The 17,949-nt window shown below is 48.2% G+C and overlaps 1 long non-coding RNA gene across 1 annotated transcript in view; it reads left to right on the top strand.

Annotated features, from left to right (window-relative positions):
• Nucleotides 1-7,039, top strand: part of LOC137322548 (uncharacterized) — a 37,302-nt gene extending 30,263 nt beyond the window's left edge. Inside the window, exon 3 of the long non-coding RNA XR_010963167.1 lies at nt 6,789-7,039. This is a non-coding gene — a long non-coding RNA (uncharacterized lncRNA). The remainder of the gene's footprint in view (nt 1-6,788) is intronic.
• The last annotated feature ends 10,910 nt before the right edge of the window (nt 7,040-17,949 follow it).

The following is a 17,949-nucleotide window of genomic DNA, read 5'->3' on the forward strand; positions in this document are numbered from 1 at the left end:
GCTGCACGGAGATATCGTGGTAAGTAGCAGGCAACACGAAGTTCACGTGCTGCCTGCGTAAGGTCCCATGGGCATGGGGTACTAGCGCATCGCCCAATATGTTTTATACTTGAGCACCATCTCCCATGAGGTGTGCAAATATCACATCACATAGTACAAAAGCTGGAGCGGAGCAGAGTGTAGAGAAGTGGTGCTGAGCACCTGGGGAGGAGACCCAGGTATCAAATCAAAGGCGGGAGTAGAGTGTCCTTGAGAGAAGTGGTGCTGAGCTCCAGGGGAGGAGACCCAGGTATCAGTACAAAGGCGGGAGTGGAGTGTCCTCGAGATAAGTGGTGCTGGGTACCAGGGGAGGAGACCCAGGTATCAGTACAAAGGCGGGAGTGGAGTACAGTTGATAGAAGAGGTGCTGAGCACCAGGGGAGGAGACCCAGGTATCAGTACAAAGGCGGGAGTGGAGTGTCCTCGAGAGGAGTGGTGCTGAGCTCCAGGGGAGGAGACCCAGGTATCAGTACAAAGGCGGGAGTGGAGTGTCCTCGAGAGAAGTGGTGCTGAGCTCCAGGGGAGGAGACCCAGGTATCAGTACAAAGGCGGGAGTGGAGTGTCCTCGAGAGAAGTGGTGCTGAGCTCCAGGGGAGGAGACCCAGGTATCAGTACAAAGGCGGCAGTGGAGTGTCCTCGAGAGAAGTGGTGCTGAGCTCCAGGGGAGGAGACCCAGGTATCAGTACAAAGGCGGGAGTGGAGTGTCCTCGAGAGACGTGGTGCTGGGTACCGGGGAGGAGACCCAGGTATCAGTACAAAGGCGGGAGTGGAGTGTCCTCGAGAGAAGTGGTGCTGAGCTCCAGGGGAGGAGACCCAGGTATCAGTACAAAGGCGGGAGTGGAGTGTCCTCGAGAGAAGTGGTGCTGAGCTCCAGGGGAGGAGACCATTCTCCATTAACTAAGAACAGAGAGAGTGACATCACAGTGAGGTCACAGTGAACAGAGAGGAGGAGCTCTGAGAGACCCGGAATAAAAGGGTAGGTTTAATCCGGGTAAGTAAACAGTCAGTGAATTAATAATAATGGGGTATCCAAAGGGAGTTTAGAAAAAAGGTGTCTAAATATAATGGACGGGCAGCTAAGACCCATTACCTGCAATTCCTGCACCATGAGGGAACATCAGGATGCTTCATGTGTTCTGGAGGGCCACATGTGCAGGAAATGCCTCCAGTTGCTCCAGCTTAAGCTGAGGGTTTCTGAGCTTGAGGGCCAGCTGGAGTCACTGCAGAGCATAAGGGAGGCTGAAGGTTTCCTGGATCATACGTTCCAGGAGGCAGTCACCCCACAGTCACAGAGAGTTCAGGATAGCGAGTGGGTGGCCATCTGAAAGGGTAGAAAGAGGCAGGCAGTGCAGGAATCCTCTGGGTGTGTGGCACTCTCAAACCGGTATTCAGCATTCAGCAGTGAGAGTGACGACACCTCGAAGGAGTGCAGTCCTGAGCATAACACCATGGGGCAAAGGACTGCACAGGGGGGCACAGTGAAGTGTAGAAATGCAGTAGTCATAGGGGATTTGATAGTCAGGGACAGACAGGCATTTCTGTGACCGTCGACGTGAGTCCCGCATGGTGCGTTGCCTCCCAGGTGCCAGAGTAAAGGACATCACGGAGAGGGTGCAGAACATTCTGGGGGAGGAAGGGGAACAGCCAGAAGTCGTGGTCTATTACTCCCAGTGCCACGCGTCAGTGAATATAGAAATAGAAAGAAGATAAGGCAGGTTAACGTGTGATTAGAGATATGGTGCAAGAGGGAGGCCTTCAGACTTTTGGGGCATTAGGACCAGTTCTGGGGCAGGAGGGATGTGTCCAAGTCAGACGGATTGCACCTCAACAAAGCTGGGACCAATGTCCTCGTGGGGAGGTTCACTAGTGCTGTGGGGGAGGCTTTAATCTAATTTGGCAGGGGGATGGGCACCTGGATGTAGCATTAGAAAGGAGAAACAAGGTGCACAAAGGATTGGGAGAGACAGATAGCACTAGAGCAAGAAATAGTACAGTATTAGGTGGGAACAGACTAAGAGAGAATACGAGAAGGTGTAAGATAGGTTAAAAGTGCATGTGTTTAAACGCAAGGTGTGGTAAATAAGGTTAGTGAGCTGCAGGCGCAAATAGACATATGGGAATATGATGTAGTGGTGACACCGGAGACCTGGTTCAAAAAAGGGCAGGATTGGGTACTAAATATTCTTGGATACAAGTTGTTCAGGAAAGATGGGAAAGGAAAAAATGGAGGGGGGTGGCAGTATTGATTAAGAATATTGAGAGAGACGATGTCCTTGAGGGGTTAAGGACAGAATCAATTTGGTTAGTGTTAAGTTACAATAGAGATGCCTCTACACTACTAGGTGTATTCTATAGGCTACCAACTAGTGGGAAGGATATAGAGGAGGGGGAGCAAACTTGCAGGGAAATTACAGAGAGGTGCAAGAACCATAGAGTAGTGATAATGAGGGACGTCAACCATCCTAATACAGATTAGGAGAGTAATAGTGTAAAGGGCAAAGAGGGGGAGGAATTTCTGAAGTATATTCAGGAGAACTTTCTTGATCAGTATGTTTTTGGCCCAACGAGGAAGGAGGCATTGCTGGATCTGGTTCTGGGGAATGAGATGGGTCAAGTGGAGCAAGTGTCAGAGGGGGAACATTTGGGGAACGGTGATCATAGTATCATAAGGTTTCGATTAGTTATGGAAAAGGACAAGGAGCAATCTAGAGTAAAAATACTTAATTGGAGGAAGGCCAATTTCAGTTGGTTGAGAATGGATCTGGCCCGGGTAAATTGGAATCAAAGATTGGCAGGCAAAACTGTAATCGAACAATGGGCAGCCTTTAAAGTGGAGATGGTTTGGGTGCAGTCTAGGTACATTTCCACAAGGAGGAAAGTTAGGGCAACCAAAGCCAGAGCTCCCTGGATGACGAAAGAGATAGAGAGCAAGATGAAGCAGAAAAAGGGGGCGTATGACAGATGTCAGGTTGATAATACAAGTGAGAACCAGGCTGAATATAGAAAGTCCAGAGGAGAAGTGAAAAAGGAAATAAGAGGGGCAAAGAGAGAGCATGAGAATAGACTGGCAGCCAACACAAAAGAGAATCCAAAAGTCTTCTATAGGCATATAAATAGTAAACGGGTAGTAAGAGGAAGGATGGGGCCAATTAGGGACCAAAAAGGAGATCTACGCATGGAGGCAGAGGGGATGGCTGAGGTACTAAATGAGTAAACATAGAAAATAGGAGCAAGAGTAGGCCATTGGGCCATTTGGGCCTGCTGTGCCATTCAAAATGATCATGACTGATTCTCTATCTCAATACCATATTCCTGCTCTCTCCCCATACCCCTTGATGCCTTTTGTGGCTAAAAATCTATTTAGATGCTTCTTAAATATATTCAGTGACTTGGCCTCCACAGCCTTCTGTGGTAGAGAATTCCACAGGTTCACCACCCTCTGAGTGAAGAAATTTCTCCTCATCTCAGTCCTAAATGTCCTACCCCATATCCTGAGACTTTGACCCCCTCATTCTGGACCCCGCAGCCAGGGAAACATCCTCCCTGCATCCAGTCTGTCTAGCCCTGTCAGAATTTTATATGTTTCAATAAGATCCCCTCTCATCCTTCTAAACTCGAGTGAATACAGGCCGAGTCGACCCAATCTCTCCTCATACGACAGTCCTGTCATCCCAGGAATCAGTCTGGTGAACCTTCGCTGCACTCCCTCTATGGCAAGTATATCCTTTCTTAGGTAAGGAGACCAAAGCTGCACTCAATACTCCAATTGTGGTCTCACCAAGGCCCTGTATAATTGCAGTACTTTGCATCTGTCTTTACCAAGGAAGAAGATGCTGCCAAAGCCACAGTAAAAGAGAAGGTAGTTGAGATACTGGATGGGCTAAAAATTGATAGAGGAGGTACTAGAAAGGCTGGCTGTACTTAAAGTAGATAAGTCACCCGGTCCAGATGGGATGCATCCTAGGTTGCTGAGGGAAGTAAGGGTGGAAATTGCAGAGGTGCTGGTCATAGTCTTCCAATCATCCTTAGATATGGCGGGCAGTGGGGGGATGGTGCTAGAGGACTGGAGAATTGCAAATGTTGCACCCTTGTTCAAAAAACCGTGCAAGGATAAACCCAACAACTGCAGGCCAGTCAGTTTAAACTCGGTGGGGAGAAGCTTTTGGAAACAATGATCCGTGACAACGTTAATAGTCACCTGGACAAGTGTGGATTAATAAAGGAAAGCCAGCACGGATTTGTTAAAGGCAAATCATGTTTAACTAACTAGATTGAGTTTTTTGATGAGGTAACAGAGAGGGTTGATGAGGGCAATGCGGTTTGATGTTGTGTATATGGACTTTCAAAAGGTGTTTGATAAAGTGTCACATAATAGGCTTGTCAGCAAAATCGAAGCCCATGGAATAAAAGGGGCAGTGACAGCATGGATACGAAATTCGCTAAGTGACAGGAAACAGAGAGTAGTGGTGAATGGTTGTTTTTCAGACTGGAGGAAGGTATAAAGTGGTGTTTCTCAGGGATCGGTACTAGGACCACTTTTTTTTATATATATTAATGACTTGGACTTGGGTGTAGAGGGCACAATTTCAAAATTTGCAGATGACACAAAACTGGGAAGTGTAGTAAACAATGAGGAGGATAGTAATAGACTTCAAGAGGACATAGACAGGCTGGTGGAATGGGCAGACACATGGCAGATGAAATTTAATGCAGAGAAGTGCGAAATGATACATTTGGGCAGGAAGAATGAGGAGAGGCAATATAAACGAAATAGTATAATTTTAAATGGGGTGCAGAAAAGAGATCTGGGGCTATATGTGCACAAATCTTTGAAGGTGGCAGGACAGGTTGAGAAAGTGGTTAAAAAAGCATATGGGATCCTGGGCTTTATAAATAGAGACATAGAGTACAAAAGCAAGGAAGTTATGTTGAACCTTTATGTTGAACCTTTATAGAACACTGGTTCGGCCACAACTGGAGTATTGTGTCCAATTCTGGGCACCGCACTTTATTAAGGATGTGAAGGCCTTAGAAAGGGTGCAGAAAAGATTTACTTGAATGGTTCCAGGAATGGGGACTTCAGCCTCGTGGATAGATTGGAGAAACTGGGGTTGTTTTCCTTAGAGCAGAGAAAGTTAAGAGGAGATTTGATAGAAGTGTCCAAAATCATGAAGGGTTTGGATAAAGTAAATAAAGAAAAACTGTTCCCATTGGCGGAGGGTTCGAAAACCAGAGGACACAGATTTAAGGTGATTGGCACAGGAACCAAAGGCGACATGAGGAAAAACTTTTTTTATGCAACAAGTAGTTATAATCTGGAATGCGCAACCTGCAAGGGGGTGGAAGCAGATTCAGTCTTGGCTTTCAAAAAGAAATTGGATAAATACTTGAAGGGAAAAAATTTGCAGGACTATGGGGAAAGAGTGGGGGAATGTACCAACTGGACTGCTTTTACAAAGAGCCGGCATGGGCTCGATGGGCCGATTGGCCTCCTTCTGTGCCATAACCATTTTATGATTCTACTTCACTTACCAATCAGAAGTGAATGTGAAAAATCTAACACTTCTCAGATTGCTGTCAGCATGTTTGTGTGGATCCATCTTCTTAGTTCACTCAGTCATTGTACTTGTCTTCTGATGTACTTTGGAACTGCCAGTGGACCTGGCTACTACCGATGATATTGTTGAATTTCTGGTTTAGTTTGGGTCAACGCCCCATCAACTGGTCAACCTGAAGAGATTGCACGCCAGCCTATGGGTTTTGGCAGACTCAGTCAGCATGAATTAGGTATTGGATTGTCAGAAGAGGTAAGGGACCATTCTGTGACCGGCTGCCATTAGTGATAGAAATTCACCCTCAATTGTCTGTAAGTTTGCAATTTTACATTGAAGTATTTCATGTACATTGTATGTAAGTTAGGACTGACCTCCATGCTCTCCAGTTCAAATAGTGACACTCAACAATTAGATGCTGTTGGAAACAACTAATGCTTAACTGCAGCATAAACCTTGGCGAGTGACAAGTCTGTGATGTGCCCAATGTTTTTAAACATGGAAATGTGACTTTGGAAAATGTAATTGTTTACCATGATTGCTATGAAAGACAGATCAGGTTTGTGATAAGGTAAAGTAATTTTTAACATTATGTGGATTTTCCACTAGTAGTTGCTGTTTCTGGAGGACCCCTACTATGACTCATTTTAGAACTTAGAATACCATGCACAGTTCTGGTCTCCATATTACAAAAAGGATATAGAGGCACTGGAGAAGGTGCAAAAAAGATTTACAAGTATGATACCAAAACTAAGAGGTTGTAATTATCAGGAAAGACTGAACAGGCTGGGGCACTTTACTTTAGAAAAGAGAAGACTGAGGGATGACCTAATAGAGGTCTTTAAAATTATAAAGGGTTTGATAGGGTAGACATAGAGATGTTTCCATTTGAGGGGGAGTCCAAAACTAAGGGTCATAAATGTAAAATAGTCACTAACAAACCCATTAAGGAATCCACACGGAGTAGTTGAGGCAGATAGCAGAGAAGCATTTAAGGGGAAGCTAGATAAGTACATAAGAGAGAAAGGAATTGAAGGATATGCTGATAGGGTTGGACGAAGTAGGGTGGCTTGTGTTGAACGTAAACACCAGCATAGACCAGTTGGGCTGAATGGCCTGTTTTTGTGCTGTAAATTCTATGTAATACTTGCATCTGCCTCCTTTTTGCTCTCATTTACTGTTGTCAATACTCCACAGCTTGGATATGAACCATGGAACACTGAACTTCTTCACCAACCCGTCGTATAGGGAATTATTCCAACTTCCCTCAAAACAAGATCAAGAAAAAAATCCGATTTGTAAAAAAAGATGTAAAATTTTCAAGCTGAACATATAAACAATGATAAGCAGTACTCAGGGAGCCAAAGTGATTTATGGTAAATTAACCACTTGTAACATAACATAACTCACTTGGGCTTGTGGTGCTTTCGAGTTATGTGGCATTCAATGATTTATGTTCTGCAAACTGTCATGTCTTCAAACGCAACCTCTATTTATAACGCAGAGCTGCTTCTGACTAGCAGTTTTTATTGTAATTAACAGGGGTTTGCAAAAACTGTCCCAGCGGGAATGGGGTGGGTGAATGGTTAAAATCACAGGAATCCACTTACTGTCCCGTTACCACCATGGGCTCCCTGATGTGCGATTTTATCGGCTCTACTGACTGAGGTCATAAACTGCTGGGTGTCTGATGAATATATTCAACTCAGGGTCCCATTATGTCATTGGGACCCCAATGCTATTTTAACTGGGCAGCATGGAAGTAACCACATGTGATTGGCCTCAAAAACTGACTGACATGACTCATAATTGAAGGGCAGGGGTTAAAAACTCTTGTAAAAACCCTTGAACGTTGTGAATTCAAAACCTTTTGGGACATTTGGACATTACGTTTGAAGGAAAGGGTTAACTTGTCCCTTTGGATGTTGCATTTGGACAGTATAAATTTACAACTGCAAAGGCAGCAAAATGCAGTAAGTTTAAAAACACAAACATGCAGAAACTTCAACAAGCTTCGGTTTTCAATAACAACTGATAAGAATGAAAGCAACAATATACAGAAGCGTCGAGAAGCTTCTAAAAGTTTCGAGAAGCTTCAAACAGGCCTTTGGTTCTTAAAACAATTTTGGTTCTCACAACAACTTTAATACTCAAAAAAATTAACTTGCAAAAACAGTGCTGGGATAACAAGAAATCTGTGGGAAAGATAACTGCACCTGGACCCACATGGATAAGAAGATTCAGCAGGTTTCTCCCAGTGAAGAGGTGGCACCTGGGTTCACACGGTTTTGAGTGGTCCAGCAAACCATCTATCATTGTGCAATGGTGAGTGAGTGGCCAAAATGGGACTTTCACTCACACCCCAATTTGCAAAAAATCATATAAAGATGGGACATCGTGGCAGCTTCTTTACTGCAGTCGGAGGAGCTTGAAGAAGCTTCGCCTAGAGGAAGGATGTCCAAGAAGAAGAAGAACCTCAAGAGCTACGAAAAAGTTGATCACTCTTCCGCCTTGATGCTGAAATTCTTGGTTTTTAGGATTGTATGTATTGCTTGATTTGCTTGCTGCTTGTGTGAATTGTTTAAATCATTAAATAATCATGTTGCAACTGTATAATGGGTAGAGTAAGGTTGTACGTATTGCTTGATGTGCTTCATGCTTGTGTGAACTTTTTAAATCATTAAATAATTATTTTGATTAATGAAACTGCCGTGTAAGTGTGACTTTCACCAGTATGACTGGAAAATCAGGTTTTCCCTACATAGAATCTTACAGAAGGAGGCCATTCGGCCCATCGTGCCTGTTCTGGCTCTTTGAAAAAGCTATCCAATTAGATTCACTTCCCTGCTCTTTTCCCATAGCCCTGCAAATTTTTCCTTTTCATGGATATATCCCATTCCCTTTTGAAAGTTACTATTGAATCTGCTTCCACCACTCTTTATGGCAGTGCATTCTAGATCATAACAACTCACTGCGTAAAAATTTTTTGTCTCATCTCTCCTCTTGCTCTTTTGCCAATTATCCTCTGGTTACTGACCCTCCTGCCAGAGGAAACAATTTCTCCTTATTTACTCCATCAAAACCCCTCATAATTTTGAACACCTCTATCAAATCTCCCCATAACCTTCTCTGCCCTAAGGAGGACAATCCCAGCTTCTCTAGTCATTCCACATAATTGAAGTCCCTCATCGCTGGTTTCATGCTGGTAAATCTCCTCTGCATCCTCGCCAAGGCCTTGACATCCTTTCTAAAGTGTGGTGCCCAGAATTGGACACAATACTACAGCTGAGGCCTAACCGGTAATTTTTAAAGGTTTACCATAACTTCCATGCTTTTGTGCCAAGGGTCCCGTATGCTTTTTTTAACAGCCTTATCAACTTGTCCTGCCACTTTCAAATATTTGTGTGCCTCTACCCAGGTCTCTCTGTTGCTGCACCTCTTTTAAAATTGTACCATTTAGTTTATATTGCCTGTAAGAACTATTTAAAGGAGCACTCGCTTGTACTTATTTGGATCATTAGGATCTCTGTGCTTTCCTGATTACGGGATTGTTAAGGCATTTCGGAGCTTGGAAATTGCCTCTTTTTACTTATTTGGTCATTCTAATGAAGCATTTTCAGGATATTATGGCTGCCATTTTTGCTTCTTTATTCTGGATGGATGAACAGTTAGAGGAAGAGCAGCAGCAAAAGCCTCAGCAACCAGGTCGAGCAGCAGCTGGGGCCAGGTAGGGTGTAGCAGGTATAGGGAGGCTGCTCATAGAAGGCTGCACTCCGCCCAGAGGGTCCACAGGCCAGGAGTCACTTTCCTGGACATCACGGAGGAGCAGTGCATCAGGAGGCTGCGCTTCACCAGGCAGGCTGTTACAGATCTGTGTAACCTGCTGCAGCTGGATCTGCTGCCTTCTGGACCAGGGAACCATGCTTTGCCAGTGGCCGTCAAAGTCACCACCACCCTGAACGTTTACATCAAACTCCCAAAAAGGTGTTGAATTTATTTACAGAGGACAGAACTAAAACCTTTTGACACCTAAGTGCTTTTCTTAACAGAAGATTTCCTCATTCTACTACCCCTACAATTGCTCCCGCAGTAGTTTCAGCAGAGCTGTGGAAGACTGCTGTTGCTCATGTGGGGACCCTTGAAATGACCCTGGCCAGCATCTTCTGGGTGCTCGATCCTGAGAGGGCCCGCTGCAGTCTACTGCATCTCTGCTGTTGCTGGGGCAGTCTGGCTCAGCTGGCTTTCTGGCACCATACTGGGTATCGGTTGAGGGGGTGGCGAGAGAATAAACATGCTGACATCCTGAGAGAGGGCAACATGTGCTGCTTCCGCTGTCCCACTGCCACTCTCATGGGGCTGAGGCTCATCACTTCCACAAATAAGTGACTCCTTGAAAGCCCCTATCCATTTGCTCTACTAATCTCTCCAAAGTGGACGTCTGTCTATCTAAGGCGATGATATGGAGATGCCGGTGATGGACTGGGGTGGACAAATGTAAGGAATCTTACAACACCAGGTTATAGTCCAACAAATTTATTTTAAAATCACAAGCTTTCGGAGATTATCTCCTTCGTCAGATGATCAATCATCTGACGAAGGAGATAATCTCCGAAAGCTTGTGATTTTAAAATAAATTTGTTGGACTATAACCTGGTGTTGTAAGATTCCTTACATTTATCTAAGGCGAAGCACAGGTTTGAGCATGGCAGACGTTGGAGCTTCCACCTAAGCTGCAAAACATGAAAACATGGACTTCTGTTGTTAGGGACCGGATGCAGCGTCCCTTGAGGTGGCCACACTCTCTAAGGTAGAATGCTGATGCCATGCGAAATGACAATAGTCAGGCTGGCAGTAGACTCCTCCATGCTTTCAGCAATGGCAGGATTTCCAACGCTTTGTTAGAGGACCTTGTCTCTGCCACCAGTATCTGCTGCTGCTTACTAGTACCCAGTGCATCATCACGAATAGACTGCTTTATATCACTCTCTAACCCAGCCGCGGTGCCAATGTCTGTGCTGGTGCTTGAGTGTGATGGAGCCTCCTCAAAAGGATTCTTCTCCTCTGGGCTTTCTTCATCAGGGGGCTGTGGGTATTAAGAAAGACTGAGAGGAAAAACAAAAGGGACAATAGTTAGGATGGCACTGGGAGGCTGCACATTTGTACATGCATCACAATGTGTTTTGATGTAGTCAAGCTGGCTCAATGTGCGTTTTTCCAGTGTTCAATGAAGGGGTACAAGTAATTGCCAGAGACCCAGTTCAGTGAAGGTCCAAGCCTCAAAATGCCCAATGCGCACAGCTCTAGCAGACCCACAAGTTTCCACAACTTGCTGCTCTAGCTTGCTGAGGATCATGAGGCTAGCTGCTTCTCCTCCAGTCTTGCTTCCCTCATGATTCTTGTGTGCAGTTATTACATAGGATTACATAGAATGTAAAGCACTGAAACAGGCCATTCGGCCCAACAGGCCCATGTTGGTATTTATGTTCCGTACGAGCCTCCTCCCTCCCTACTTCATCTAACCCTACCAGCACATCTTTCTATTCCTTTCTCCCTCGTGTGTTTATCCAGCTTTCCCTTAAATGCATCTATGCAAGTCGCCTCAACTACTCCTTGTGGTAGCGAGTTCCATATTCTAACTACTCTCTGGGTAAAGAAGTTTCTCCTGAATTCCCTATTGGATTTATTAGTGACTATCTTATATTTATGGTTCTTAGTTCTGGTCTCCCCCACAAGTGGAAACATTCTCTATGTCTAACCTATCAAACCCTTTCATAATCTTAAAGACCTCTATCAGGTCACACCTCAGCCTTTCCTTTTCCAGAGAAAAGATCCCCAGCCTGTTCAATCTTTCCTGTTAGGTATAACCTCTCAGTTCTGGCATCATCCTAATATGCCTTCTCCAGTGCCTCTATATCCTTTTCATAATGTGAAGACCAGAACTGTTCACAGTATTCCAAGTGTGGTCTAACCAAGGTTCTATACAAGTTTAACATGACTTCTCCGCTTTTCAATTCTATCCCTCTAGAAATGAACCCCAGTGCTTGGTTTGCTTTTTTTATGGCCTTATGCGCTGCTACTTTTTGTGATTTGTGTATCTGTACCCCCAGATCCCTCTGTTCTTCTACCCCACTGAGACTCTTATTTTCCAAGGAGGTGGCCTCCTTATTCTTCCGACCAAAATGTACCACCTCACACTTATCTATATTGAAGTTCCTTTGCCAATTACATGCCCATTCTGCAGATTTATTAATGTCTTCCAGTATTTTGTCGCAGTTCACTTCAGTATTAACTATACCCTCCAATTTGGTGGTGTTCACAAATTTTGAAATTGTACTTCTGATTCCTGAGTCCAAATTGTTTATGTAAATAGTGAACAACAATGGTCCCAGCACCGATCCTTGTGGAACACCACTTTCCACCCTTTGCCAGTCTGGGTAATTACCTTTAACCCCTACTCTCTGTTTTCTGTTTTGTAGCCAGCTTGTTATCCATTCTGCTATTTGTCCCCTGACTCCACCTGCTTTGACCTCAGTCATGAGTCGACTATGCAGTGCCTTTTTGAAGGCCTTTTGAAAATTCTAACATATTACATCTACCGCATTACCCTTGCCTTCTCTTTCTGTTACTTCTTCAAAGAATTCAATAAGTTTGGTCAAGCATGATCCTCCCTTTTGAAATCCATGCTGACTACTTCTTTTTATATTTTTGGTTTCTATATGTTTTTCTATTACATCTTTGAGTAAGGATTCCATTGGGCCGGAAATTGCTTTAAAAAGAACGGAGAGCTCAACAGCGCTCACTGTTGTTAGTGGTCAAATGAAAGAGCAAGTTCCAGCGTTCGCAAATGCGCAAACGTGGAAATCTGGAATTTGCTCGTCCAGGTTTACCAGCGATCTGTCAGCTTTGTCTTAAAGGGATATCGCTGGCTGCAATCAACAGAATCAACGGACCAGTGTCAACTTGCTCTTCTGCCCAGCTGGAAAGTAACTAATATCACCACAAAAACAGGTAAGCTTAAAAATACCAGGTCAAAACTAAGTTTTAACGCTGTGACTAGCACCAGGGACTAGCGCATGCGCACTCGGGCCCAGAGAATGTTGGACCGCGCATGTGCATGTGAGGCCACCAAATGCGCATGTGCATTTTAGTTCACCGTTCACCACTGCCGTTCACTAAAAGCGCAGACCGGAGGCCCAGCCACAAAATCACAGCTGATGCAGGTAGTCATAAGATGGGGGAAGAGCAGAGCAGAGCCCGGAGGAAGGGAAGAAGCGGGGTTGCGGGGGAGAGCAGAAGCAGAATGGGAAGGGGAGTAGCAGGGGGAAGGGGGAAGGAGGAGTAGAAACAGCATGGGAAGCAGAATAAGCGGGGAGGGAGGAGCAGAAGAACAGGGGACAGGGGAACAGGGGAAGCAGGGGCAAGGGGAGAAGAACGGGGAGCAGAAGAAGGGGAGAAGTGAAGGGGCAATGGGGAAGGTGAGAAGCAGGGGGGAGCAGAATCGGGGAGAAGGAGCAAAGCAGGGGTTAAGGGGGGAGCAGAAGCATCGCAGGAAGCAGGGTGAAGGGGAAGCAGAAGCGTGGTGGAAGGACAGAAGCAGCAGGGGAAGGGGGGAACCCGGAGGGAGCAGAGCAAGGGTGGGGGGGAGGGGAGAGAATATGATCCGGACCTAAGGTGGGGTAAGAGACGGAGAACGTGGTCCAGACGGGGAGATGGATCACACTCTCCTCCCCCCCGTTAGACCTGGATCACACACTCCTCCCCCCCGTTAGACCTGGATCACACACTCCTCCCCCCCGTTAGACCAGGATCACACTCTCCTCCCCACCGTTAGACCTGGATCACACACTCCTCCCCCCCGTTAGACCAGGATCACACTCTCCTCCCCCCATTAGACCTGGATCACACTCTCCTCCCCCCGCCGTTAGACCAGGATCACACTCTCCTCCCCCCGTTAGACCTGGATCACACTCTCCTTCCCCCCGTTAGACCAGGATCACACTCTCCTCCCCCCGTTAGACCTGGATCACACTCTCCTTCCCCCCGTTAGACCAGGATCACACTCTCCTCCCCCCGTTAGACCTGGATCACACTCTCCACCCCCCGTTAGACCTGGATCACACTCTCCTCCACCCCCCGTTAGACCTGGATCACACTCCCCTCCCCCCCGTTAGACCTGGATCACACTCTCCTCCCCCCGTTAGACCTGGATCACACTCTCCTCCCCCCCGTTAGACCTGGATCACACTCTCCTCCCCCCCGTTAGACCTGGATCACACTCTCCTCCCCCCGTTAGACCTGGATCACACTCTCCTCCCCCCGATAGACCTGGATCACACACTCCACCCCCCATTAGACCTGGATCACACTCTCCTCCCCCCCGTTAGACCTGGATCACACTCTCCTCCCCCCGTTAGACCTGGATCACACTCTCCTCCCCCCCGTTACACCTGGATCACACTCTCCTCCCCCCGTTAGACCTGGATCACTCTCTCCTCCCCCCATTAGACCTGGATCACACTCTCCTCCCCCCATTAGACCAGGATCACACTCTCCTCCCCCCATTAGACCTGGATCACACTCTCCTCCCCCCATTAGACCTGGATCACACTCTCCTCCCCCCATTAGACCTGGATCACACTCTCCTCCCCCCATTAGACCTGGATCACACTCTCCTCCCCCATTAGACCTGGATCACACTCTCCTCCCCCATTAGACCTGGATCACACTCTCCTCCCCCCCGTTAGACCAGGATCACACTCTCCTCCCCCCATTAGACCTGGATCACACACTCCTCCCCCCCCGTTAGACCAGGATCACACTCTCCTCCCCACCGTTAGACCTGGATCACACACTCCTCCCCCCCGTTAGACCTGGATCACACTCTCCTCCCCCCCCGTTAGACCAGGATCACACTCTCCTCCCCCCCGTTAGACCAGGATCACACTCTCCTCCCCCCGTTAGACCTGGATCACACTCTCCTCCCCCCCCGTTAGACCAGGATCACACTCTCCTCCCCCCATTAGACCAGGATCACACTCTCCTCCCCCCCCGTTAGACCTGGATCACACTCTCCTCCCCCCATTAGACCTGGATCACACTCTCCTCCCCCCGCCGTTAGACCAGGATCACACTCTCCTCCCCCCATTAGACCAGGATCACACTCTCCTTCCCCCCGTTAGACCAGGATCACACTCTCCTCCCCCCGTTAGACCTGGATCACACTCTCCACCCCCCGTTAGACCTGGATCACACTCTCCTCCACCCCCCGTTAGACCTGGATCACACTCCCCTCCCCCCCGTTAGACCTGGATCACACTCTCCTCCCCCCATTAGACCTGGATCACACTCTCCTCCCCCCATTAGACCCGGATCACACTCTCCTCCCCCCATTAGACCTGGATCACACTCTCCCCCCCCCATTAGACCAGGATCACACTCTTCTCCCCCCATTAGACCTGGATCACACTCTCCTCCCCCCATTAGACCTGGATCACACTCTCCTCCCCCCCATTAGACCTGGATCACACTCTCCTCCCCCCGCCGTTAGACCAGGATCACACTCTCCTTCCCCCATTAGACCTGGATCACACACTCCTCCCCCCCCGTTAGACCAGGATCACACTCTCCTCCCCACCGTTAGACCTGGATCACACACTCCTCCCCCCCGTTAGACCAGGATCACACTCTCCTCCCCCCCCGTTAGACCAGGATCACACTCTCCTCCCCCCCGTTAGACCAGGATCACACTCTCCTCCCCCCCGTTAGACCAGGATCACACTCTCCTCCCCCCCCATTAGACCTGGATCACACTCTCCTCCCCCCATTAGACCTGGATCACACTCTCCTCCCCCCGCCGTTAGACCAGGATCACACTCTCCTCCCCCCATTAGACCTGGATCACACTCTCCTCCCCCCGCCGTTAGACCAGGATCACACTCTCCTTCCCCCCGTTAGACCAGGATCACACTCTCCTCCCCCCGTTAGACCTGGATCACACTCTCCACCCCCCGTTAGACCTGGATCACACTCTCCTCCACCCCCCGTTAGACCTGGATCACACTCCCCTCCCCCCCGTTAGACCTGGATCACACTCTCCTCCCCCCGTTAGACCTGGATCACACTCTCCTCCCCCCCGTTAGACCTGGATCACACTCTCCTCCCCCCCCGTTAGACCTGGATCACACTCTCCTCCCCCCGTTAGACCTGGATCACACTCTCCTCCCCCCGATAGACCTGGATCACACACTCCACCCCCCATTAGACCTGGATCACACTCTCCTCCCCCCCGTTAGACCTGGATCACACTCTCCTCCCCCCGTTAGACCTGGATCACACTCTCCTCCCCCCCGTTACACCTGGATCACACTCTCCTCCCCCCGTTAGACCTGGATCACTCTCTCCTCCCCCCATTAGACCTGGATCACACTCTCCTCCCCCCATTAGACCAGGATCACACTCTCCTCCCCCCATTAGACCTGGATCACACTCTCCTCCCCCCATTAGACCTGGATCACACTCTCCTCCCCCCATTAGACCTGGATCACTCTCTCCTCCCCCCATTAGACCTGGATCACACTCTCCTCCCCCCATTAGACCTGGATCACACTCTCCTCCCCCCATTAGACCCGGATCACACTCTCCTCCCCCCATTAGACCTGGATCACACTCTCCTCCCCCTGTTAGACCTGGATCACACTCTTCTCCCCCCATTAGACCTGGATCACACTCTCCTCCCCCCATTAGACCTGGATCACACTCTCCTCCCCCCATTAGACCTGGATCACACTCTCCTCCCCCATTAGACCTGGATCACACTCTCCTCCCCCATTAGACCTGGATCACACTCTCCTCCCCCCATTAGACCTGGATCACACTCTCCTCCCCCCATTAGACCTGGATCACACTCTCCTCCCCCCGTTAGACCTGGATCACACTCTCCTCCCCCCATTAGACCTGGATCACACTCTCCTCCCCCCATTAGACCTGGATCACACTCTCCTCCCCCATTAGACCCGGATCACACTCTCCTCCCCCCATTAGACCTGGATCACACTCTCCTCCCCCCATTAGACCTGGATCACACTCTCCTCCTCCCATTAGACCTGGATCACGCTCTTGAGCTTGAATTGCTGGGTTGACCTGGCATGGAGTGTTATCAGAGTCAAAGCGAGGTGGGAGACTGCCCAATGTTGAGGCCTCAGTCCTTCAGCAGACAGGAGGGTTTGGTGGGAATTTTTATAAGATCGTGCTGATAGCATTCGACATGGTTCCACACTGTTAACAAAAACGAGAGCACATGGAATTAAAGGCAACCTATTGGCTTGCCCTCCACACCTGTCTCCGAATCTGGACATCAGTCCGTCGATGTTCCAAGCAGACTCCACCCTAATTACGTCAACTTTATCCCTCCACGGGACCTCTGACTTTACCTTTGGACTCCCTCCTATTGTCTCCTCCCTATTCTCTGTTTATTACCAGAATATATCTCTCCTAATCTTGCTATGTAACCACGCCTATGTAATTTGAGTTTCCCTGTGTCCATTCGTGTGTGTTTTGGACGCTACTCCAGACCCGAGCCCATCGCTTGTATTTCCCCTTTTTTCTTCTTTTTCTTTACCCCTCCAAGGTCCCTCTTTCCTGTCCTCATGCCTCCTTTCATTTTACCCCTCTTGAGTTCTCTGTCCCCCCAAATCCCTGCCCTAACCCTTTAGGACTCCCATTTAGATAAGCCTAAAGCTTCCATATGTGCCTCTCTAGGCATCCTCCAAAGGGCCCATCGAGGCACTCATCGCTGCCTCCATACGAGCAGTAACCCCAGCCGCCCCATCCTATTCTCTTACTGACTTTTCCGCCCAGTGCATCCGCTGGGGACTAATCTTGCCAATCTCCTTCCCGACCACTCACCCCTCCAGCGCTGACCCTGTGGACTCTGCCAGCGGATCAACTACCACTGCCATTCTCCGTATTTCTCTCCAGAATGTCCATTCACTTGTGAACAAGGCCCTTGCCATCCATGTGCTTATCGTGGATGATTGCATTGACATCATGGCCTTGACGGAAATCTGGCTGACAGGTGATAACAACCTTCCCCCTTAATGAAGCTTTTCCGCCTGGCTATATCTTCCACCACTTGCCCCGCCCAGACCACCGTGGTGGCGGTGTGGCCCTTATCACCAAATCATACCTTGGTCTGTCTCCCTATTTCTCTGACACCTTCTATTCCTTTGAGCATCTCACCTTGTTCCATCCCTCTCACCTCTCCTTTAAAATCCTCGTTCTCTACCGCCCACCGACATACCATGCCAAGTTTCTCACTGAGATAGCTTCATGCTTTCCTCCCTCAGCCTCTGCACTGAGC

The sequence above is a fragment of the Heptranchias perlo genome, chromosome 6 (assembly GCF_035084215.1).
Source record: "Heptranchias perlo isolate sHepPer1 chromosome 6, sHepPer1.hap1, whole genome shotgun sequence".
Lineage (NCBI taxonomy): Eukaryota > Metazoa > Chordata > Chondrichthyes > Hexanchiformes > Hexanchidae > Heptranchias > Heptranchias perlo.